This window comes from Scardinius erythrophthalmus, assembly GCF_964197995.2.
Source record: "Scardinius erythrophthalmus genome assembly, chromosome: 8".
Classification (NCBI taxonomy): domain Eukaryota; kingdom Metazoa; phylum Chordata; class Actinopteri; order Cypriniformes; family Leuciscidae; genus Scardinius; species Scardinius erythrophthalmus.
Window position 1 is genome coordinate 35,989,723 of NC_138228.1, and position 27,293 is coordinate 36,017,015.

At 42.3% G+C, this 27,293-nt stretch overlaps 1 protein-coding gene across 1 annotated transcript in view; it reads right to left on the reverse strand.

Annotated features, from left to right (window-relative positions):
- Positions 1 to 27,293, reverse strand: part of spon1a (spondin 1a) — a gene marked incomplete at both ends in the record, with an annotated part of 422,542 nt that overhangs the window by 10,811 nt on the left and 384,438 nt on the right. The gene's annotated exons all lie outside the window — the stretch shown is intronic.

Sequence of the window (27,293 nt, forward strand, 5' to 3'; positions counted from 1 at the left end):
GCCATTTAAGTTTGAAATACCAGACTTTTCTTATGATATAGACCTTGCACTGGAAGCAGGAAAGCAAGCTTATGAAAATGATGGCACACTTTTGAACAACCCAAGCGTAACTAGTAGCATTCTTGAGAAGCTTGCAGAGACTATATTTGGCTTCACAGCATATCCAACTTGTGTCCAGATTTTAGCTGTTGCTGAAGCCTTGGTAGAAAAATACCCATGCCTCAAAGAGCCAGGGTCTTTTAATGGCCTATATGGTTGGCAACAGAGGATAAAGTATAAAATGGGCAACTACAGGGCAAAGTTAAGAGGTCGCCAATAAGCCATTCCAGAGCTCGAGGTGAACACACTGAAGAGACGATGCTCCAGTGAAGAGGGTTAACTTAAAGGCTTTAAAAGGGCAAAAAAAGCTGAAGTCAACTATCTGCCACCACTGCCATTTGGTGAGACTGAGGAAACCTTAGAGAAGGAGAGACTAGATTTGCTGAAGGAAATAAAGAAGAAGAACAATGAGAGGGCAATTAATGAGAAAATGGAGAAGTCTTTCGCTATGAGAAGAACAGAGGTTGTCAAGGATTGCCCCGCAATCCAAGACCTCTTGGAGAGATGGCCTTCTCTGTTCTGTGAAAATCAGGTAAATCCAGTTCTTGTTCGTGCAGCAACTAAGTGTATGTGAGTTCTCATGAGTCATCTTTGACATGATTTTGTGTTTTTATCTCTCATTTCAGATCAAAGAGGAGTTTAAGCGAATAACCACAATTCATCTGGAGCGAACGTTTTTGTCCAGATTGGACGGGTACACCACCAAACTCCTGGAGATATTTCGGAGGAAGGGCGGGACTGCAGGGACCAAAATAAAACCAATGTTGGACTCACTGAATGAGGTAAAATTTCAAATTATTTTAATTACATAATCTAATGATGAGGTCATACACACTGAGAATGTATCACTCTTATTTAAAGGACAAGTTCGGTATTTTACACTTAAAGCCCTGTTTTCAGATTGTTTATGATGAAATAGAACGATTTTGATTAAAATTTGGACACATGCTGCTGGCCCGAGCTTTTTTGGTTTCTGTGGTAGCACCCCCCCACCTCCACAATGGCTGCATATAGGTGCACTTGAACAATCCTTCCTAAAACGTATTAAACTTTCGTTTACAAAGACATGAAAAATACCGACTGGTCAGGGGTGTTCACTGATATGTTCACACAAAATTGTAGTAATCATTGTAGTATTTTAGCAAAGTACTCTCTTTTAAGTTGGGAACATTGGATTCAATATGCTGATTTAATACTTTTTTTTTTAAATTTTGAATGGCATTGCTCCTCCGGTTTTTAAGGATTATATTGATCAGCTAACAGGACGGTATACACGAGCTGGTATTAGGGGTGATTGTAAGGTGCCATTAAGAAAATCTACCTTTGGCCAGCTATCTTTGGCTTTTAGAGGAACACATGAATGGAATAGACTCCCAATGGAATTGAGAGAATTAAAACAAATAACAGGTCATTGTGGATTCTCAAAAAAGCTGAAAAGTTGGTTAATGTTAAATCAAAATTGTGAACATTTATAGGTATTTTGGTATGGTATTCTTCTATTTGTTATTTGTTATTTTTTTATTTTTTTATATTGTGCTGTATATGTCCTTAACATCAACCTGCAGAAGGGACAACGGATGAAAATTAGCCAGTGTTGGCTAAATCTGTCGCATTTTACATATGGCTATGTATTATTAATGTGTATTGTCCCTGATTAAACTAAAAAAAAAAAAAAAAAAAAAAATTAACTGCAAAAGATGCTTTCCAACAGGTGTTTTACCATTCGTTGTAAAACTGTGGACCTATTTTTCCAAACGCCTCACACCCGTACATTCTTCCGCTGAGAGCTTGAATAATAGAATAGAATAGCGGCGGACTAATACCGTACATCACAGCACATCTAATACAAGTCAATGGAGTTGGACAAAAACTACGATAAAACCTGTTGGAAAGCATCTTTTGCAGCGATTTTTGTGTGAACATATCAGTGAACACCCCTGACCACTCAGTGAGTTTCACGTCTTTGTAAACGAAAGTTTAATGTGTTTTAGGAAGGATTGTTCCAGTGCACCTATGCAGCCATTGTGGAGGTGGGGGTGTGCTACCACAGAAACCGAAAAAGCTTGGGCCAGCAGCATGTGTCCAAATTTCAATCAAAATCGTTCTATTTCATCATAAACAATCTGAAAACAGGACTTTAAGTGTAAAATACCGAACTTGTCCTTTAATCTGATCAGTGTCTGTGTTGGCTGAAACTGTTCTCCTGATCCTGTCACTGTGGCCACAATTAACAATTTATGCTCATGATTTTCTCCACAAGTGTATACTAACCTGTCATCTTTCCCTTAATATGTGCTCAAAAGCAGAGAGATTTACAGAATTTTCAAAGTGACCCTCTGAGTGCAGCAAGATCCCTTCCTACTGCCCATACACTCCAATACAATCATTTCCCAAAATATTACTCTTGTGTGTGGGAATTCCTGTCCTGGCCTGGTTCATTTTGTGATAGGAGGTACTGTTATGTTGCGAAAAATTCATTTGCATGTCCAGTGATGAGGCAAAAAAACTTCCCTCACTGGGCAGAGACAGTTTCTGGACCCACAGGTTATGACATGCACTAAACATTGACTCTTGTCTCAACACACATCGTTGAGAAATTCATGTTAAGTTGCACACTTCACAACGTTAGAATGCAGTTGCAGGCTTACATTCTCCATGGGTAACTTTCTATTTACATCTGTATGTGCTGTTATGTATGTATGTTACATATGTTATGTTATGTATTTTCTGCAATACATTTTCTTTTTGTGTTTAATAGCATCATGTCGATGGCAGAAGGGACATTATCATCCGTCGCTTAGTTGAGTATCTTGGAGAGAGTGGAGAGGAGCTGATCAAAGACTATCGGGTATCTGATGATCATCATGACTATATTAAAATGATTGTCTAGCCTTATGATCTGGTCTTCACTTGTGATATTATACTGAAGGTCAAAGATTCTCTACACTTGTGATGTTTTTTAAAAAAGACTCAAGATGCATATTTTTAATCAGGCTTTTAACTGATTTCTTAAATCTTTATGCTCTTACCCTTTATTTTTTAAATCATATTTAAACTTTATCTTATCTGCCTTAAAGGGTTAGTTCACCCAAAAATGAAAATTCTGTCAGTAATTACTCACCCTCATGTTGTTCCAACTGCGTAAGACCTTCGTTCATCTTCGGAACACAAATTAAGATATTTTTGATGAAATCTGAGCCATGTCTCACTCCTCCATAGGCTGCTATGTGACCGAAACTTGCTGGCCCAGAAAAGTTATTAAAGAGATCGTTAATATAGTCCAAGTGACTCCAGTAGCTCAATCTTAAGTATATCAAGCGACGAGAATACTTTTTGTGCGCAAAAACAAACAAAAATAACGACTTTATTCCACTATTCATTTCCTTCTCTCTGGACCTCTAGTTGGTTCGCGTAGTGTTTTTGCGCAGCGCGTCTGTGTTACTCGTCACCACGTAGGCTCACTATTGGCCGACGCCGGTCATGTGTGTGATGCGTGATGACGTGCAACACAGACGCGCAGCGCAAAAACACTACGAGGCCCAGAGAGAAGGAAATTAAAAGTGGAATAAAGTCGTTATTTTTGTTTGTTTTTGCGCACAAAAAGTATTCTCGTCGCTTGATATACTTAAGATTGAGCCACTGGAGTTACTTGGACTATATTAACGATCTTTTTAATAACTTTTCTGGGCCAGCAAGTTTCGGTCACATAGCAGCCTATGGAGGAGTGAGACATGGCTCAGATTTCATCAAAAATATCTTAATTTGTGTTCCGAAGATGAACGAAGGTCTTACGCGGTTGGAACAACATGAGGGTGAGTAATTACTGACAGAATTTTCATTTTTGGGTAAACTAACCCTTTAAACTTTAACTTGCCTTTTGTCTCTTTTTTTCTGACTATTTAACGATCACTTATTAACTTTATTTCATGAGCAAAAGAGTATTTAATTTGATGATACCTTTATAACCTATTTTACTGATTTAATCCCGCAGTTTTCAGCTCCAGTGTTTCCCCCATGGGGACCTTCCACACTGGGAGTAGTTCTGGTCTACCAACACGGGTGCCGTCCCATGGACAGCTCCAGCCTGGGTGGCTGGAGGGCTCTGCACCTCTGTGTGGAACCTCTTGTCTGCCCGGGCCAGGGTGGTCACTGTGGTCGTGGGCGTTGACCCCCTCTCAGTCTGGATGGCCCCCAAAAGTGACTTTCTTTGTCTCAGGGTCAGTCTCTGTGAAGCACGTTCTGTAACTTTACATATGAAAAGTGCCATATGAATATTGTTTGATTTGAGTATACTAAATTGAGTATACCTCTTTGTTTTTATTTTCAAATGTTTTTCTCTTAACCTTTTCTTTTACTTGGAATCTATTATTAGTTATTTCTAATTGTGGTTTGTTTGTTTTGACAGGACGTCAGCCAAGAAGCATTGAAAGAGGACTGCAGTAATCACATGATGAAGATCATCGTCATCCATCCCAATGTGGCACAGGAAAACCAAGATCCCGTGAACGTGTCAGTCATCATAGAGGGGACAGAAGTTCTGGAGGACTGCGGAAGTGTGACAAAGGCTTGCCTCCTGCTCATGGGTGTCATCTATGCCGTCAACTTAAGTTACCCACTGAAACTGAAATATACGTTTGAAGTATTTCAGAAGCTGTTTCTTCAGCTTGACATCCTTAAAATGTCACCAAAGGTCCAGTCTCTTCACAAGAAACTTTTAGCGTGAGTGTGCCAGTGTTATTTGTGCTTTTGTCCAGCACAAACAATCTCTTTAGATTTTGTCAGTGATTTCGAGTGTTGGTCAGTTTTATATAAGCTCTGTTTGTTCTGATCACCTGAGAATGTCAGCAAATGTCCAGTCTCTCCACAAGAAACTTGCCAGTGTTATCTGTGCCTTTGTCCAGCACAAACAATTTGTTTGCATTTTGTGTCTGTTTTCTGACAGTGATTTCAAGTGTTGCTCAGTTTTATATAAGTTCTTTCTGTCCTGAACGTTCTGAGAATGTCTGCAAAGGTAGTGATTGCAACTGTTAATGGACAGAGTTGATGTATGTATTCTTTACTGTTCTGAAAGTTGATTAGAAGAAAGGGGACAGTGCACGCTGAGTTTTTGAATAGCATGTTTTTTTCCCATGCTAAGGCCAGCTATCTGATTGGTTGAAACTTGTTTGTAATAGAGCCCAATTGATGGAATTACAGAATTGGAAGGGAAAAGTCAACTCTTAACACTGTATTCCTTTGTATGCTGGAATATCAGTCCTAAAGTCAGTTAGTGCTTTGTTATTCCACATTTAATTTTTCAAATTCTATACTGCTTTACTTTTGAGCTTTAAAACGGTCTCTGAACTCCCTTGATGTATGGACTCTATGTATATGTATATATGCACTGAAATTTGCGAGCAAGAAGTTCTATGGCCATGTTTTTGTGGTTATAATGTTATGTAGATATTTTAAATATATCTATGCCATTTTGACTGTGAAATAAAAGTGTCCCTTAAGATGCAAATATTTGTTTTGGAAAATATTGAATTATTATTTAATAGAATAATAAAAATATTTACTTAATTCGATTAATATTAACTAGTACATTCATAATAAATATTACTTAATAATTACATAGAATATAACAAAGAAAAGATAAGAAACACAAAGAAATATCAGCAATGTTCACTTGGGTTTTGTAATTGGATGCAATGGTAATCTGAGTGAAAGTTACAATCTATAGATGAGTATTGCCAGTGCAATTTACTTGTGTATTTTACATAAAAAATAAGTGGTTATAGTAAGTAAATATTACTTAGAAATAGCCAGAGTAAAGATTACAAGCACTTTCTGTGTGGAAAAAGTTGCCTAGCTTTTTTAAAGTAAATGTCACTCCAAATTTTTTTCAGTGTAGATTATTACGTGTGGAAGTTTTTTGTCCAATAATTAGAATCTCTGTTTTTTCAGAATTTAGTAGTAGGAAATTTCTAGTCATCCAGTTTTTTATATCAGCTATGCATTCCGTTAATTTTGTGAATTGGTAAGTTTCGTCAGGGCATGAAGAAATATAGAGCTGAGTATCATCAGCATAACAGTGAACACTAATGCCATGCTTCCTAATGATATCTCCTAATGGTAGCATGTACAGAGTGAACAGCAGCGGTCCTAGTAATGAGCCTTGTGGTACGCCATACTGAACTTGTGATCGATAAGACATCTCTTCATTTACTTCTACAAACTGATAACGGTCAGATAAGTATGATTTAAACCATGTTAGTGCAATTCCACTAATGCCAACATCATTTTCGAGTCTATTTAAAAGAATGTTGTGGTTAATAGTATCAAATGCAGCACTTAGATCGAGTAACACTAATAGCGAGATACAACCACGATCGGATGATAGGAGCAAATCCTTTGTGACTCTAATGAGAGCAGTCTCGGTACTATGGTATGGTCTAAATCCTGACTGGAAATCCTCGCAGATATCATTTCTTTCTAGAAAGGAACATAGTTGTGAGGATACTGCCTTTTCTAGTATCTTTGACAGAAAAAGTAGATTCGAGATCGGCCTGTAATTGACTAATTCTGTAGGATCAAGTTGCGTTTTTTTAACAAGCGGTTTAATCATAGCCAGCTTAAAAGTTTTTGGTACATATTCTATTGACAAAGATGAATTAATGATATTAAGAAGAGGATCTATGACCTCTGGAAGCATCTCTTTCAGTAGCTTAGTCGGTATAGGGTCTAACATACATGTTGTCGATTTAGATGATTTAACAAGTTTAGTAAATTATTCCTCTCCTATAGCAACGAATGAATCAATTTTTTCTTCAAGGGGTCTACAATGCACTGCCTGATGCGATACTGTAGTAGACGGTTGCATAGTTATAATTTTCTCCCTGATATTATCAATCTTGTTAGTAAAGAAGTTCATAAAGTCATTACTGCTGTGCTGCTTGAAAACGTCTGGGGTTGAAGATTTATTTTTCATTAGTTTAGCCACATTTTCAAATAAATACCTAGGGTTTTGTTTATTTTCTTCTAATATGTTTGAAAAATAAGCAGACCTAGCAGCTTTTAAGGCCTCTCTGTATGCAATCGAACTGTCTTTCCATGAAATGCGAAATACCTCTAGTTTTGTTTTCTTCCAGCAACGGTTTTTCCATTTTTCTGGCTGCTCTCTTAAGGGCCCGAGTGTGCTCGCTGTACCACGGCGTTGGACTATTTTCTTTAATCTTCTTTAAGCGCAAAGGAGCAACTGTGTCTAAAGTGCTGGAAAAGAGAGAGTTAAGAGTTTCTGTCGCAATATCTATTTCTTCTAAGCTATCCGGGATGCTGAGATGATGAAACTGATCAGGAAGATTATTGATAAAGCAATCTTTAGTGGCAGAAGTGATAGGTCTAACATATTTGTAACACGGAGTCGGCTTTGCAGCATTTGCTAAATTAAGTTTACACGAGACTAAATAATGATCTGAGATGTCATCGCTCTGCTGCATAATTTCAACGGCATCAACATCTATTCCATGTGATAATATTAGATCTAGAGTATGATTTCGAGAATGAGTAGGTCCTGACACGATCTAGATCTATTCCCATCACATAAAAGGTTGCAGTGATGAGCATTGAGTAGATGACAGTCTGTTGATCACATGAATGAAGATCTTAATGCAGTTTCTGCACTCTCACTAATGATTTCACCAATGCAAACATGATGTAAATACAGTAAGAGCTTTGTTGTGCAGTGTAACAGCGTCATTGATTTCATAACAAGTTTTGGCAAGTATCCAGATAAACTCGCGCTGCGTGATTGACAGCTTGGGCGATTGGAAAGGGATTGTTCTTTGACTGCTTTCTGTATATATTTTAATCACAGTTTAAATAAGATTATTTTCATCCTACTAAGAGAAACGACATGAAGTTGATCGTTTAGTCACTGGCTTGATTTACTGATGCAAAAACTACGGTGGCCCAGTGGTGCACAACACAACGAAATTAATCCACAATACAACAGAAATGAGCCACAACACAACGGAAAATGTACAACACAACGGAAATAAGCCACAACACAACGGAAAATGTACAACACAATGAAATAAAGCCGCAACACAACGGAAACACTCCCAGCCACTAGAGGGCTCTCGGAGGGCGATAAAGTTAGTTTTCCATGCCACTGTTCTATAGAGTCAGCAGTCTAAAAAATATATCAACACCACGATTAGTTTTAACAGTATGTATACAACCATTGTTTATCGACATTTATTATTTCAAAATCACCTACATGCATTATAGCTGCATATTTATACTCTAGAATGCTTTGACGCGCTACCACAGCGCATGATCCCTAATGGAACGTCCGCCAATTCCAGTAGCACCTCAATGCAGTACACAAGATCCGAGGGGAGGAGTCGGATCTTATATAAGGGGTGGAGATTGGTAGGTTTAGGGGTGGAGATGGGTAGGTTTAGGGGTGGGTTTAGGGATCAGGGGGTGGAGATTGGTAGGTTTAGGTATGTAAGGTAGGAGGAGTTGGATTTTATCCGACTCCTCCCCCCGGATTTTATGCTCTGCAGTGAGGACCATCTCGCCAATTCCTTCAAGTTGTTAAAATTTATAATTTGTATTACTTAAAATTACTTTAAACATTGAAAAACATACATGTTCCAAATCCAAATCTTGATTGTATTGGTAGTAGACTGACTTACTACAGCTGATTTTTTTTTTCAATAGCCCCCTTCATGTATTTACAGTAAACAATTATTTTTTAGGACATTTCTGTAATATAATAAAAGTTTTTTTTTTTTTTTATCATGTTTCAAAGGTTGTAGTTCCTATTAACCAGACTGACTTACAAACAGGTGAAATTGTGCCAATAGTTCCCTGAATGCACAGTACACAATTTGTTTTTTATAAAAAACATTAGGCCTACTGTAATTCACCTGAAGGTTTTTTTTTTCCATGTCCCAAAACTTGTGGTAGGTTCCTAGCAAGGCTGGATTAGTACCCCCAGGAGCCCCTGGGCACTGAAGCTCATGGGCCCCGCTACCTGACAACCACACCCTCCAAAGGAGGCACCAGAATTTCAGAAATTTTTGGAGGTGTTTTTATGGAAATATTAGCCGAAAAGTGTGAAAATGGCGGCCACCAGCGTGATACACGTCACCACGTAGGCTCACTATTGGCCGACGCTGGTCATGTGTGTGATGCGTGATGACGTATAACACAGACGCGCAGCGCAAAAACACTACGTGAACCAACTAGAGGCCCAGAGAGAAGGAAATGAATAGTGGAATAAAGTCGTTATTTTTGTTTGTTTTTGCACACAAAAAGTATTCTCATCGCTTGATATACTTAAGATTGAACCACTGTAGTCACTTGGACTATATTAACGATCTCTTTAATAACTTTTCTGGGCCAGCAAGTTTGGGCCACCTAGCAGCCTATGGAGGAGTGATCAGCTCTCAGATTTCATCAAAAATATCTTAATTTGTGTTCCGAAGATGAACGAAGGTCTTACGCGGTTGGAACAACATGAGGGTGAGTAATTACTGACAGAATTTTCATTTTTGGGTGAACTATCCCTTTAAGCACTGTTTTCTAATTGTGTCCTCTTTTGGAAGGCCAAACAAAGTAGTTTGTCTTTCGCAACGAAAAACGTCTCGGGTTACGACTGTAACCCTTGTTCCCTGAGAAAGGGAACAAGAACTGCGTCGAATGACACTTTGGGGGAATGCCCCTCAGCGTAGCGCCTCTGAAGTATGAATGAAACTATGCCAATCCTGATTGGTGTTGCATCATGACGTAATGTGTGACAGCATATGCGGAAGCTACAAAAGGACGCCAGCACACAACAGAGATAGCCTTCTGTGATGAAGCAAGCGCTCCCAGGCAGGGGGAGGCGTGGCGAAGGGACGCAGTTCTCGTTCCCTTTCTCAGGGAACAAGGGTTACTCTCGTAACCCGAGACGTTCCCTTTCGAGCGAACTCGAACTGCGTCGAATGACAGTTTGGGGGAACAAGTACCCACTATGCCACAACGAGCCCTGCCTGTCCTAGTGTGAAGCTGTGCACACTGGGATGAGAGCACAAGGGTGCCAGGTGTCGATGGAATGTCCAGGCTGTACTAATAAAAGTGTGAGGGGTGGCCCATCCTGCTGCATCGCAGACTTCCTGGATCGGGGCCCCTGAGAGGAGGGCTCTAGAGGACGCCATGCTTCTGGTAGAGTGAGCCCTCACGGCCAGAGGTGAAGGCAAATTGCGCACCTGGTAGGCCATAGATATAGCTTGGACTATCCAGTTGCTAATGGTCTGTTTGGATGCGGGAAGCCCCTCCTTGAGCGACCCGAAACACACTTACAACTGGTCTGACTTCCGCCATGAGGAGGACCTCTGGATATATATTTTGAGAGCTCTGACAGGGCAGAGCAGGTGAAGTCTCTCCTCATCCGCCATGTAGCGACTAGGCTATTGAATCATTCGTTCGTTTGGTCTGAATTAACAAATTCGGACTCTCTGTGTCTTCTAAGCACCTTTCTTATAAACACATTCTTTGCTAAGATTACTAAAGCTTTTAACCTCCTGACTCTCGAGCATCTAAATTACTGGCATGGAGCCACCAGGTCTGGGTTTAGATTGCTTTCTGACAATTTATGGCACCTCAGAGTGTTAACCCTCTGGGGTCTGAGGGGTTTTTGGGGTCCTTGAGATGTTCTGACATGCCCTGACATTTGTGCTTTTTTCAGTTGCTTATAAACATATTAATGGCAAAGGTGTAAATTCACTCTATTTAGCACAAACAGGGCTACCATAATATGTGAACAATTTGCATGTACATGTTTGTATTTTTGATAGAATAATGTTTATGCATGTTTTTTTCAAAAACAAAAAACTAAAGTTTCTGAAATAAGGCCATAAAACATATTCTAAATATATGTATATAAGACTTCTGACTAATGGATGACGTTGCCCTAGAATTTTTTCTTCAAAATTATGTGAAAATCATCCTGCCTAATCATTCACATAACACAATACATTGATTTAAATCTTGTAAAACACTTTTTGTTTGGAAAGGCCATATGCGGGTGGGCGTGATTCACACCTGTGGAGACAATGGGGCCCGCATAATGAGGCTGCATACGTAATGAGCCTTTCATTCAGGTGTGTGACTCAGCCACAAGAATGCAAGGACAATATATAACTGGTTTGTTGTTTTTTTCCACAAATTTTGCTTGCAAATTGTAAAATATCCAAGGTAAACATTTCTAGAAATTGTGCAGTTAATTGTTCTCATACTGTATTTTCAGATTTGGAATATATTCTCTTCCCAAATGTGTCACTAATAAAGCATAATACAATTATTTAAAGAGAAGGCTTATAATGACCTTTTAAGATTTTGTTTACATCTATCCTTATATAAATAAATATATATATATATATATATATATATATATATATATATATATATATATATATATATGTTTTTTTTGTTTTGTTTTTTTAAAGTTATACAATTACAACAACATTTAAAATTGTAACAATATTTCCAGTGTAATCTTTCTTTGTATTCACGATTCATATTAAAACAGTATTTTTGCCAGCTGTAGTAGCTCCACAACAGCGCGCATCTGTGCGTTCGTTCGTTCATTCATTCATACACAGAAACGCGATCAATATTTAAACAGTATTTTTGCCAGCTGTAGTAGCTCCACAACAGCACACATCTTTGCGTTCATTCATTCAGATTAGAACAAAGCAAACAGAACTGACCTAATTCCTCAGCGGGATCCGTTTGCTCCTCGAAATGATACTTCCAGAACTTCTGAGGTAAATGTTTGCAGGATTATTATCAAGATAGTATTATTCCTCACAGCATCGTAAAGTACATAAGTCTGAAAGTGAACTCGCGGTGTGTGTTATCCAGCTGATGTGGGCGTTTCACAGGTTTGTTTGGATCGCCTCACATTTGCGTTTGAATAGCGCACGCTCTCCGTGGGCGGAGCACATTAAAACTTAATGAGCTAAGATGAGAACGACTGACATCTCTCTCTTTGCATGCATATTACATAAACTGTGAATATTTGTTTTTTATAAAAAATACTTAATTTTAAAGAAGAGAATTCAAGCTTCATGCCTGTGTGACTGTATGCCTGTTTGACTGAGTATTCGCTGAGTTACAGTTCATTTTCGGACGCGTTTCAGAATTGACTTCACTGACGGAGAGTAGGCAGAACTCGCATCATGTTTATTTTTCTTTATTTGGCGAAAAGCACAACACTTTGTTTTTATTATGAGCATACACAAAAAAAAATACACACTAAACAGGATCGATTGATGTATAACACAAGCATATAAGATAAAAATTAATATTTTTTTTTTATTTTTTTTTTGCACTCATACAGAAAAAAAAAAGAGCCTATCGCGCCGGCGCGACAGCCGACCTCAGGGGGTTAACAGACAAAAACGACGCAGGACTTTCCCCTAGCTTCGCAAGCTTCATTAATGTTCTCAAATAGAATCATGGTCTTGTAACCTGACCCCCCCTGCTATAGGATAACACTTTACAACCCCCGGGAGACTGAGAAGTCACCTCACACACACACACACACACACACACACACACACACGCACACACACACACACACACACACACACACACACACACAAACACCAGCCATGGACCTTTTCAGAGAAAAGTACCTTTAAATGTATTAAATGTATTCCTTTTGTGCTTAGATGTCTTCACATGTCATATTGGAGTATTCTACAGTTTTATCGTGTGTCAATCGAACTTTTAATGCCTATAATCGTGCATTTGATTGTAACTTTGTATCCTTAACTGTTTTATATTTCATTATTTCATATATTTCATCCTTGGAAGCAGACAGCTCAAGCATCCGGCTCTCCACTCGTGCGGAAGAAGCCGCAGAGTGGGCTTCCGCGCGAGGAGGGAGAGCATCGGAACTGGCGGATGAATCACGAGAACGTGCCTCGGCAGTCTCGGGATCCCCGCCAGATCCATCTGCGAACACCCATGAAGAGCTTTGCCGTGCCGCCTCAGCGGCCTTCAACAAGCATCCTTGTTGAAAATGGCCAGGCAGGAGCGTAGCACACGGATTGTTAATCTCTCGCAATCCTCGCAAGCAGCCCCCTCGAGAGCTGCCCGCATGTGCTGCGCTCCCAAACAGTGTACACACATTTGGTGTGTGTCCCCACCCGTAATATAACGTGGGCAGGGATGCACACACCTCCTGTAACTGCTTGTGCTCGCTATTATAATATATATGTGCTTGTGACTTGAGACAATACAACACCAAATAAGACAGACAAGAGACAGAGAGCGCTTTGCTGGAGAACAGAAAGCTATCTCTGTTGTGTGCCGGCGTCCTTTTGTAGCTTCCGCATATGCCGTCACACATTACGTCATGACGCAACACCAATCAGGATTGGCTTAGTTTCATTCATACTTCAGAGGCGCTACGCTGAGGGGCATTCCCCCAAAGTGTCATTCGACGCAGTTCGACTTCCCTCGAAAGGGAACACAGCATGTCCACGACATGGCGGCAACAATAACACAGCGAGAATAAAAGTTACACCTTCTTTCTTTGCGTGTACATTTGGCCGGTGTTATGAAACTCTCCCCATACACACTGACGTAGATTTGTGGAGGCGTGTTTGAACTAAGCATTTTAGGAAGGCGTGGCTGAGCCTTAACTTTTATAAAGAATATCTCTTTAAGTTTGACACTTTGAGCTTTGTAACTCTACAGATGTTATACTTGCACTAACAGCTACATACCGCACAAAAGAAAAAGGAAAACAAGAAATTGCATCATATGACCCCTTTATAGGGTTGCCAACCGTTCCATATAATACGGAATCGTCCCGTATTTGACACATAAAAGTCTTGTTCCGTATTGAACTGATACGGAACGCACTTTGTTCCGTATTTTTGAGAATCAATTCAGTGCAAATCCATGACAGACACATCAGACTATGAACGAAGACAATTGTAACGTTAGGCTATGATAAGAAAAAAAAAAACCGACGGTGCAGTAGATATTAATTTGTCCCCCTGTTTGTCTATGATCAGCGTAGCGTTTTTAACATCTTGGAACATCATCAGAGAATGCCCTTTTAATTGGTCGTTTCAGTCACTGTGAGTCACGTATCGTAGCAACGATGACGACAAGTGACAACAGCGGGAAATGTAAAAATGACCACCTCCAAGCAGCCGGCGAAAAAGAAAAGAGCACAAAAATATACATACAGGTGTTGTGTTGCTTGAATGCAGTATTTGAGTGCAATATTTTATATTTTCTTTATTATCTGTTTTTTTTTTATGTATTATTGTTTTGCACTGGAAAGAAAGTTAACTATAATGGAAGTATAATTATATAAAGATATTTGCACTACACTTCCTTAAAATGTTGTCTAATTAAATAAAAAATATTATTTTTTGCACTGGAAAGAACATTCTAGAAGTCTAATTCTATTGCATAAGTTCACACAAGGCTACAAGGTTATATTTATTTTTCTTCAAATGCAGTCTAAGCCGATGAGTTTTGAATGTTATATGTTGTATTTGTTAAAAGTTAAAAATAAAACGTATTATAAACTAAACAAATCCATGGTTCATTGTTGGCAAAATGACCATGATAGCCTTTATATTTCACATCTATGTGGTTCAGTCTTGTATATTGATTAGGCATACTTTGCTATTCTATAAATATATAGGCCTAATAAGTTGTAGGCCTATTATAATATGCTTTAATGTATGAAATATATTTATCTAAATATCAATTAGTTTCCACAATATTCACCAGAAGTCATCATTTCAGGGGTTATTTTTCAAAATTTTCTTCCGTGGGGCATGTCAAAGGTCAGACAAAGACACAGAAGAGCTCATCAAGTGACAAGGAACAGAAAGGTATAATAGTTTAATAAACTAAATATAACATGGTTAAAATGATATCAATATTTTTCATCAGGTTGTATATTATCTACAACAACATTGTTAACTTTTATAAATATACAAATAGCACAATAGCAAAACATATGTTTATCCATGAACTATGAAATATATAATTATGCAAAAACATGAGCAGAGTCATCCATGTGAAAAACCCACAATGGGAAGATCAGCATGCTACTTCTTTTCTCGTCTATATGAAAGGATAAATTGTTGATTGGCATAAATAAATAAATAAATTATTAAATTAAATTTAGAGAGTGTTTAGAAGATGTTAACTGATGATTTACATAACATAACTATGTAAACCAAGCAATTTCTTTGTCATGGTAGAATGTCCCAAAACATGCCTACTCTTTAGACTTGCAATTTGCAAAAAAAAAAAAAAAAGGGGGTAAAAGTAAAGAGGTTAGAGGTTAAAATGCGTTGTCGTAACGTGCATTACTGAGATTGTAACGGGTATAATATTACCAAAATATTATTAGTAATGCCTAGGGCAGTAACAATATGAAACCAAAATATCGATCCACGAACTTGTGTCGTGGTGTGAGAAGGCAGAATCGCGACACACCCCTTCCAACTCCCAGAGTTATCCTTCCCGTCCAGATCCAATTCTACCACATCTTTAAATTACTATTGGGCAATTCCAGCGTTATGGACGTGACATTTGCAGTCAAAACTTGAAATATAAATTCTCAGAAAATGCATTTAATACCAATATATTGAAACGTCTGTTTATATATACTCCCTTAATAAAGGAGTCCAGACATAAGAAAAATATCAGTCTACACATGCGTTTTATATTTAATATGAGGGAAATATACATATGCGACACAAAAAATCTTTAACTTTTAGGTGGCAAAATATTTTTTAGTAATTCTGTGAATTACACTGCGCAAACCAAAAGTAATACTACCCACCGGATGAAGAAGGGTTGGCTCTCCACAGAACATAAAATATTCATTTTATTTTATTTATCGTATTCGCATTTATGAGGAAAAAAAACAATGTTACGGACGTGACCGCTCTGAAAGCGTCACTAAAAGACTGCTTTAAAACTTTCACAGAGACCTCAAACAGGCATTTAAAACACCAAATATTAAGGATTGGCATATCAAGCAAAATAATATTCGATGATTGTTCGAAAATCGTACCTCTCCCCCCACATGCTCACCAGTAAGACGGCGTTCGCTCAAATCCCGCTCCAACATTACATTTCTCTGTAGGCCACTGTAGGCTAATAGGCATGTGTTGTAACATACATTTACATTTATGCATTTGGCAGACGCTTTTATCCAAAGCGACTTACATTGCATTTCAAGGTATACATTTTACATTCTTATCAGTTCTTGGGAATCAAACTCATGACCTTGGCGTTGCAAGCGCCAACGCTCTAATGTTTGAGCTACAGGAAGGCTTAAATCATAGACATGAAAGAAAATGATTTAGTTTCATAGTTATGTTTATATAAAATAATGATTTTTTTTTATTTCATCTATTTAGGAAAAGTGAAAAGCATGAGTAAGATAAGATGCGCATTATATCGGGAGACAAATGGAGTGGGCAGACATGATTTTGACCACTTCATTAAGTTTGTTTTTGTAGAAAACCTTTCTTAAAATTAAACGAAAGTTAATTTCATTTTGTATTAATTGTATCTTAATTTTAATCAATGTTTCATCAACCAATTGCCTGGATTTAATAAATAAGAAGTATATCAGGCAATATAATCAGGACACGGAGGCGCCAGCGCGTGAACTGGAGCTAGTCTCATAAATGAACTGAAAGCTACTTGCTTCACAGACCTGAGAAATATATCTATAGAAAGCTTGAAATGTGTACTTTTAAACAAAACAATTCAAAACGAAAGAAAACAGACTGCTCTCTGCTTATGTAATCCGTAGATAAATCTAAGATAAATGTAGATAAATGCAACCCTGAAAAAAATCTATTTTTTTTTTTTTTTGAAGGTTCCAAAACAAAATCACCTAGCTACCATACCTTAAAATCCCTGGTAATACCACCAAATTTGGCACACACCAAGTCAAAATCCATATCTATAGGAAAATGATATATTCAACTTTATTTCCCCCATGATACCATGATTGTTTGATAAACATTGAGACAGACAGCCTATATATTAAGACCTACTGTAATGCACAGAAAAAAACAAGCAGAAAAACAGAAATTTTTCATGGATTATTCACGAGTTCAGACTTACATACAATTTGAGGGGGTAAAGTTTAATGCGTATTTGGTGTGCTGTCCAGGGGGAGGGCTCCGAGCTCGGAGTGCGGCCCGAACCCAGAGTACCCCCCCCCCCATGTACTAGACATTTCTATTTCCCTACATTTAGGACTAGAAGGGTGGAGAAGGGGTGGTGGGGGGATGCTGCAAAACTGTCAATGGATTGAGGTGAGACTGCTGAATGTATATATACACCTCTTACCATTGATTGCTGAGTGATCTCCACTAGGGATGGGACGATTACCGGTTTCACTATAAACCACGATAAAATGTACTGACGGTTAGAAATATCGTTTAAAATTTAATTATCATTAAAACCGTGTTTGATTTTCGCGATTTTAGATCCTATTCAGCCAGCAACAGTCTGACGCAGGCGCAGCGCGCAATGTTTTTTTTTATTCAGGAAGGAATTGCGAAAGGCAGTGACAGCGCTCGGGAGATTTTTCAGCCTTTTAAGATAAACAATTCTGAGGTGTGGTCAACAAAAGTCCTGAGGGAAACTTAATCGAGGATGGTCACCCTGTCAGCAGAAAATGCACAAGAAAAAGTAGCTGCAATAGGAACACTTCAGATCTGCCGAGTCGTCTTGTGTGACCATCACCCACTGTTGTAGCGAACGCAAGGCAAGTTAACTTTGACCTCAATACCAAAACTACGTCTGGGAAATAATTGGTATAAAATGTTGTTTTAAGTTGAACTATTTTATATCAATCACTTGAAATAAAGTGAAGCTTCCCCAAAGAATAGTTCGCAGCAAGTGGCTTTGAGCCAAAGACGAACGAACAAGTTCAAACGTCTCGGTTACTGATGTAACCCTCGTTCCCTGAAGGAGGGAACGGGAGACGTAACGTCGACGTGACAACGTAATTGGGATCACTTCAGAGAGCCCTATCAACTTCGAGTATCTACAGAACAAGCCAATGAACGTTGGCGTGCGTGAACGCGTCGCGCGCCCCCGCGCGGGTATAAACAGGAACTGCTGTTCCATTATACCCCACACAGTGGAACTCTTGGATAACACTGGGAAAGCATACCTTTCCAGGGGAAAGGGCGCTGCGGAGCCACATCCTGCCCGAAGGGAGGTAACATGTGGAGAATACACATATGGACTGGCCGAAGGGGCAGTGCGACATATGGATGTCACTGGGGTGGCTCCAACCGAAGGGGGAGACAACACTGACAGTGACGGCAGAGCAGACTCTGCCAAGGGAAGACACGGGCTCACCGCAGGGAGCTGGTCGTGGAAGAATACACATATGGAACCCAGCCTAGCACAAGTACACAAGCACACGAGCACTAGGCCTGGCGTCGGATGCTCCGCAACGTCCGACTGCCGAAGGGGTGCGGAGGAACTCACAGGGTTCGCCAAGTGGGGAACTCGACTTGGAGTAAAAAGCGCACGTATCCGTTCCTAGGAAGGGAGTGGCGCAGCAAGCCGACACTAGAGCGGGAGCTTCGGTGTTACCGGCTAGAAGAAGCGAGCACACAGGAAGAAACCGGCTCAACACGTAAGCTATAAAACCTAGCGAACGTGTTAGGTGTCGCCCAGCCCGCAGCTCTACAGATGTCTGTTAGCGAGGCGCCGTGTGCCAGCGCCCACTATCCAGTGGGCCATCCTCTGCTTGGAGACAGCCTTCCCTTTCTGCTGGCCTCCGTAACAGACGAAGAGCTGATCTGAGGTCCTGAGGCTTTGCGTTCTGTCCACGTACAGACGCAGAGCGCGAACGGGACAGAGAAAAGCCAGGACTGGGTCTGCCTCCTCCGAAGGCAGCGCTTGCAGGTTCACTACCTGGTCCCAGAAGGGAATGGTAGGAACCTTGGGCACGTATCCGGGCCGGGGTCTCAGGATGACGTGAGAGTTATCCGGGCCGAATTCTAGGCACGATTCGTCGACCGAAAATGCATGCAGGTCCCCTACCCTCTTGATAGAGGCCAATTCAACCAGGAGTACTGTCTTACAGGACAGAACTTTTAACTCAGCTGATTGCAGAGGCTCAAAGGGTGGTCTCTGAAGTGCTGAAAGGACCAGAGACAAATCCCAAGAGGGTATAGAGAGTGGGCGAGGAGGATTCAGTCTCTTTGCTCGCCTCAGGAACCTGACGATCAGGTCGTGCTTCCCCAAAGACTTACCATCAACAGCATCGTGATGTGCAGCAATAGCGGCAACATACACTTTAAGGGTGGAGGGAGACAGCCTTCGCTCCAGCCCTTCTTGCAGAAAGGAAAGCACGGCTCTGATCGAGCAAGATCGGGGGTTCTCCTCGTGAGAGGAGCACCAGTCAACGAACAGGTTCCACTTCAACGCATAGAGGCGCCTCGTAGAGGGGGCTCTAGCGGAAGTGATGGTGTCAACTACCGCAGGGGGTAGGTCACCTAGAACCTCTGCGTCTCGTCCCGGGACCAGACATGGAGTTTCCAGAGGTCTGGACGCGGGTGCCATAAGGTGCCCCGTCTCTGAGAGAGCAGGTCTTCTCTCAGAGGGATGGGCCAGGGAGGGGCTGTTGCGAGGAGCACTAGTTCCGGGAACCAGGTCCGGTTGGGCCAATACGGCGCAACTAACAAGACCTGCTCCTCGTCCTCCCTGACTTTGCACAAGGTCTGTGCAAGAAGGCTCACTGGGGGAAACGCATACTTGCGTAGGCCCCAGGGCCAGCTGTGTGCCAGAGCATCCGCGCCGAGGGTCCCCTCGGTCAGGGAATAGAACAACTGGCAGTGAGACGTGTCCGGGGCGGCAAACAGATCTACCTGAGCGGTCCCGAAGCGCCTGAAATCAGCTGGACCACCTGGGGATGGAGTCGCCATTCTCCCGGTAGCACCTGCTGTCGTGAGAGCTCGTCAGCTGCACGATTGAGCAGGCCCGGAATGTAAACAGCACGAAGCGACCTCAGACGCTTCTGACTCCAGAGGAGGAGATGGCGGGCGAGTTGTGACATGCGGCGGGAACGTAGACCACCCTGGCGGTTGATGTACGCAACGGTCGCAGTGCTGTCCATACGGACCAGTACGTGCTTGTCTAGTAGCAGCGTTTTGAAACGGCTCAGTGCAAGACGTACTGTTAACAACTCGAGGCAGTTGATGTGCCAATGCAGTTGAGGCCCCGTCCACAGACCTGAAGCTGCATGCCCGTTGTACGTGGCCCCCCAGCCGGTGGCAGAGGCATCTGTGGAGACCACAGAGTGCCTGGACACTTGTTCCAGGGGAACACCTGCCCGCAGGAACGAAGGGTCCGACCACAAGCTGAGAGTTTGGGGACATATGCATTTGAAAATGCGTTTCTGCGTAAGCATCTTGAACGGTAGCCTGTGAAGGGACCGGTTCAGGACGCGCAGGTCCAAGATTGGCCGTAACCCACCACCTTTCTTGGGTACAATGAAGTACGGGTTGTAGAAGCCGGTCTTCATATCGGCTGGAGGGACCGGCTTGATCGCGTCCTTCGCCAGTAGGACTGCGATCTCTGCCCTGAGCACAGGGGCATTGTCCGCCAGAACACGGGTGAACAGGATGCCCTTGAAAGCAGGGGGACGCCGGGCGAACTGAATCGCATAGCCGAGTCTGATGGTACGGATGAGCCAGCGAGACGGGCTGGGAAGCGTTAACCAGGCTCCCAGAGACCGAGCAAGCGGGACCAAGGGCACCACAGACGTACCCGGGGTGGCGCAGCGCGGCGGAATGCAGGGACCTGACTCGGACGGCACAGCGGCCCGAAGTGGGGTCTGAGTGTGTGGTGCAACACATACCTGCTTTCGTCGAAGGGCAGAGTGAGTGTGCAGAGGCGTCAGAGCGTCCAGGACACAGCCACTGCTGCCTGCTGGCGATGAAAGAGGGGCTCGGGAGTAACAAGGCATGGCGGCGTCGTCAACTGCCAAGCGCGCCCTCTAGGGGCCCAGAAGTTTCAGAAATTGCTCTTTCTTTGAAAATGTGGGTACCACTGACCCGTGGGTCATTGGCGGAACAAAAAGAAAAGATTCTCCGCCCGGCCCTCCACCGGGGGAAGGAGTGGCGCCTTTGCCATCTCCTGAAGAGCAACTTGATCCACCTCTGGGCCGCCCGTCTCAGGGTCGTTTGCACCGTCGCTTGCCTCCTGGTTTGGCAGCGGCCTGGACGGGCGGGGTCGGCTTCCTACGGCTTGCTCCGCGCTGAGGCCTGGATGGTTGCTGCTGCTGGGGCTTAGCGGGAGCAGAGGACGCCACAGAAGGCCGACCTCGGCGACGAGTAGACGGAGGATCTGCGGCCGGCGGACGGGTGGAAGCAGCAGCGGTCCGCCGGGGCAGGATGTGTCGGATGGCCTCCGTCTGCTTCTGTGCGGCCGAGAACTGCTGGGCGAAGCTCTCGACCGCGTCGCCGAACAATCCAACCTGGGAAAGAGGGGCATCCAGGAACCGATATTTATCGGTGTCCCTCATATCCGCCAGGTTGAGCCAAAGGTGGCGCTCCTGGACCACCAAGGTGGACATCGCCTGACCAACTGAACGTGCGGTTTCCTTCGTCGCCCGGAGGGCGAGGTCGGCTGCCACACGGAGCTCCCGGAGGAGCTCTGGGTCAGAACCACCCTCGTTCATGTCCATGAGCGCCTGGGCCTGGTGGACCTGCAAGAGCGCCATGGCATGGAGGGCGGAAGCAGCCTGTCCACAGGCCTTGTAAGCCCTCGCCGTTAGACCGGACGAAAACTTACAGGCCTTGGACGGGAGGCGTAGATTACCCCGCCAAGAGGAAGCGGACGCCGGACACAGCTGCATCGCGACGGCCCGCTCCACAGGGGGGATATCCACATACCCCTTAGCTGCCCCGCCGTCGAGGGTGGCGAGGGGGGAGGAGCCACTAGAACGGCTTCGGGCACTATACGGTGCCTTCCACATCCTAGAGAGCTCCTCATGCACTTCCGGAAAGAAAGGTACCGAGGCCGCGCACTGAGAACCAGCACGGCCCGCCCCGAGAAACCAATCGTCCAACCGAGAAGGTTCGGGACGTGGTGGAGGGTTCCACGCAAGCCCAACCTTCTCGGCAGCCCGGGAAAGCATAGCCGTCCATTCTGGGACAACGCTACACGCCCCGAAGGGGGTAACGCAGCCGAGTCGTCATCTCCAGAGGACTGAACCTCCCTGTCCGATGCTGCGATCGACATCTGATCATCAGCTGGAGCCCCAAAGGAAACGGTTGGTCGTTCCGGAGAAGGACCAAGACGATCGCTAAGGGGCCCCAATGGCAACAGCGCTTGTGAGGCGTGAGGGGCCCGCGGAGGCTGACTCGACGGGGAAGCCCTCACGGTAATCCTCAGATCACCCTGGTCATGCGCCGAAGTAGGTCTATTCTGCGGGGCAGAATAAACACTAGATCGGGGCATAGGCGAGGGGACTGCACCTCCCTTGAGGTAAGCGAGTCTCGATCTAAGCGCTGAGATAGTCATATTCCCGCAATGGGAACATGAACTATCCACAAAAGCTGCCTCAGCGTGTTGAATGCCCAAACACGAGAGGCAACTACTGTGGCCATCTGCTGGCGCCAGGGAACGACGGCATCCAGAAACGCACAAGCGGAATGACATCTTGAAAAAGACTCAGGGTCACGCTTGTGTTGCTCTTTTAGTGAAAACAAAAAAATAGAAACTCTCTCTCAGTGCTGAGTCACCCAGGGGTAGCCGTGGTGTGAATAACACACAGGGGAAACGCCCACCGATACCGACACACACACACAATACACAAACAGCAGTGCTGTGAAAACAGCAGTTGAGAGCTGCAATGCTCGCGGCCACCGCTGATCGCGCCGTCACACCAACACGAATGAGAGTCTTCTCGTTCTCAGTAAGCAGTCTGTAGGTTCAGAAGTCAAACGAAAGCTCGGCTCTGAAGTGAAAGACAATGTGTGCGTGCGCCCGCTTACTGTTTATACCCGCGCGGCGGGGCGGGGGCGCGTGACGCGTTCACGCATGCCAACGTTCATTGGCTTGTTCTGTAGATACTCGAAGTTGATAGGGCTCTCTGAAGTGATCCCAATTACGTCGTCACGTCGACGTTACGTCGAACGTGAGCGACTGAAAGGGAACAAGACTATTAAGAGTGACATTTAAGGGATAATAATTTATATTCATTATACACTTATTACACCGATTTTTTTTTACCACATAATTACGGGGACATTGAATTGAGATTAATGTTTTAAATATTACCTGTTTATAAATCCATTATGTACAGCTAGCGTATAAAACAATCGTTCAGAAAAGATGATCACAACAATATTATCAAACTCTGTAAAAAATAAATTAACTCTGATTTAATTTTCAATACAATTAAAAACGGAGACGCAAGACGGCAAGTTGTATTTGAATGAAACAAGAGCGCGCGTGTGTTACGATACATGGTGTAATGTCTGTCAAAGAGTTTGAAGTCTGCCCAGATGAAGAATACAAGACATTGCAAATGAACTGGTAGTTCCACGAGACTTTTATAGATGTTTTCTCTCAGTTAAGCACACTCTTCACATATATGTCGAAGAGCAAATGCTAAAAGGGAAAAGAAAACACTCTAAAACACGCTACAAATCAAAGATTTGCGCATTATAATAAAACAACGATCAGCAGTAGAGCGGTCATTTTCCTCTTTGCGCGAGCAATCTCACTCTCACTGTGCGTGTGCGCTCACATAAAAACAGCATGCATACAATAACGTACGCCATAGAAGTTATCTTAAAGGCACATCAACATTCATGTCATGAACACTACTTAACACTAGGTGGCCGTTACAATGGATGTGCGCTGTGTTATAATGCGTTGCTATTGACGACCGTCATTATAAGGAAGGAAATGCCACATAATAGAATCTTGCTTTAAAAAGTGCATAGAGGTGCTTGTTTTATTTGTTGATTTTCAAATATAAAACTTGTTGAAATGTGTGATCATCAACTCTTTTTGAACACTTTCATCTCGTTTTAACAAAACCGTGATGATATTGATAATCGCGATAATTTTGGTCACTATAATCGTGATATAAAATTTTCATACCGTCCCATCCCTAATCTCCACGTGTGTTAATTATCTGAACGTTATCCTCCCGAACTTTGTTAATAAAACATAATTTAAAAAGATTTAGGAAGTGTAACGGTGGTGGTGCTCAGAAATGCTCACGACCTAGAAGGAAGACTTTATTCATCAAAAACCACTGGAACACGGACAAAATGCAGGAGAAGCACAACCAAACATTAACGAGAACCGCATGGCTGGACTGGCCATTGGGCATACCGGGCATTTGCCCGGTGGGCCGACGTGCTTTTTGGGCCGATATATCTCATACTCATACTTTTTTTTTTTTTTTTTACGGCCCATAAAATTTGTACATCGGCGGGCCATTCGTTTTGTTTTGTTTTGCTTAATTGGCGGCACTGGGTTTGTGCCGGTGTAATGCATTGGTCAAAGTCAGTGTTAGTTTTTTTTTCTGACAGACCAGCCCATAAAACACGTAGATCAGCGGCCCATTGGCTCTTTTCTTGATTGACACTGGGCTGGCCAAATCACAACTTTAAACGACTGAGCGAGCGTGCAGCAGTGTCAGTGTGTATCTGTCAAAATAGATGGAGAAGAAACGCGAGGAATGTGCAGATAAATAGCGTGAAAAAATAGAACCAGGCCCTTAAAGCAGACACTGTAAACTGTGTCAAAATATATGTTTTCTGACCTTCATCAGCTCCAGCGGCAGATGATGATAGTGAGGACGGAGGATCAGGAGAGAGATGAGAGAGTGTAGAGTCCGCGGTAAGCAGAACTACTTTCAAAACACTTAGGCCATGTCATGAGTGTAGATTATTTCCACATCTGCATAGTTGACGATTACCGCAATTCACTAGAAATTTAATAAGAGGCGTTTGTAAACCATGTTTTCCGCCAAAATAAAAGCTTGATGCAGTTTGCGTCAAAATAAAAGATAATGTGCTTATCTCTTTCAAGTATAGAAATTGGTACAACACTAATTATGAAAGTTTCCTTTATTTTTTAGTGCATTTGTTTTACAAAATATGGCTATTACTGTCATTGGATTAATATTATAACTATTATTATGTAATAGGCCTAAGTGTAATGTAAATAGACACTGTAACTAAAAGAGGTTAGAATTTTTCTTTGTTTAATTTGCACACTGAATATGGGTTGGAGCTTTTAATTTTGAACTCTCAAAGTGCACCAGATTGATGAATTTAACATTAAAATGCACAAAATTTTCTCACGGGGGGGCATGCCCCCGAACCCCCCTAGAAGGAACGAAGTCACACCACCATAGTTTTAACAAAAATCCTGTAAGAAACACTTGTATTGCTATGCCAGAGCTGCTTATAGCTTGTTTTAGGATTCACCACTGTGTGGAGTATAGTTCAACTGTTTTAATAAATATCAAATTTTTACTTATTTCATCTGTTAACTCTCACTCGTTCCTATACTCGCTCATTACATGGCATTAGTGGTTTTAATGAATAGGAGTTGGTATGCATTTAATTAAGGGCGTGCAAAGATGGGTGGTGTTTATGATCATATAGTGGGCCGGTCTGGGCAAAAATGCCCGGGCCGATTTTTTGTCCCAGTCCAGCCCTGGAGAACCGACAAAGACAGAGGGAGAAACACTGGGTATACAGGTGTAAACCTAATGAGATAATTAACAAGACACAGCTGAACTAAATTAACTAATGAGGATGGTGATCATGGAGAGGCAGAAAACTGAATACAATGAACACAGAAGGAAGTCCAGAAACAATCTGACATGTAACAGGAAGGTACACCTCTCAAAAAAAAAAAAAAAAAAAAAAAAAAAAAAAAAAAACATACACATAAAGACCATTCTAGATGTTTAATTACTATTTAGAGCATCGGGATTGCTAGATGAGGGCTTAATGATTTAACATTTTTATGAACACCTAAAAATTGTCCAAAACGTTTTTCACTTGTTTTGCTTATAGCTTGTAATTAGCCCATGCGCATTCTGACTCATTTTTCCAGTACGGGTCACATATTGACATGAGTATTTGGACCCTTTGCATGACACTTGAAATTTAACTCACTTTGACTGGAGTCCACCTGTGGCAAATTCAGTTGGTTAGACATGATTTGGAAAGGCACCACACACCTGTCTGTATAAAGTATAAAAGCTAAAAAAAATGCATATCAGAGCAAAAAAATAGCTATGAGGTAAATTTCTGAGGTCAATTTCTGCTGAAATTAAGATTCCCAAGAGCACAGTGTCCTCCATAATTCTTGAATGGAAGAAGTTCAAAATAAAAGCCACCCTCCACTTGTTCTCTCACTTAATGCTGAAAAAGCTTTTGACAGAGTTGAGTAGGACTTTCTAGGCGTTTTTACACCTGAAAGTCTGCACCAAGGTCCGAACCAAAGGTCATGTTTTGATACATTGTATACATTTGGTTAGGTTTGGTTTGGTTTCACACTGCAATTATGCGAGCGCACTAAAGAACTTTACATGCGGTACTTGCGTCCTGTCGTCATCATCTATGTGGGCTGCATCTTGACATTGATTGGTTTGTAAACGGACGTGCGTCTGACGTCAGCATGTTGTCAATTCGGCGGGTAACTTTGACAAGAATGAATGAACAGACATATATTGTTGCCACTATACTTTTATTGTGTGTGTGTGTATGTGTGTGCACTGGAAGAAACGCTGTGGGCAGGACTGACAGAAAAGACGGGAACGGATGGTGAACGGATTCCTGTCACAGACAGTGTGTGTGTGTGTGTATGTGTGTGTATGTGTGTGCACTGGAAGAAATGCTGTGGGCAGGACTGACAGATCTGCACATAAATATTCTTCTTCAGTTGTTTAGGCTACGCGGGAACCACCGGAACTTCCTGTAAATGGTCCGAAAGTCTGAACCATACAGAAAATGCTTTCACACTAGAAACGAACCAAACCTTTGTTCAGTTTGATCCAGACCGAGACTACCTATTTTCGCCAGACCAAATTTCGTCTGTTTGGTCCGGACCGTGGTCTGGGGGAGGTTTCACACCTGTAATTT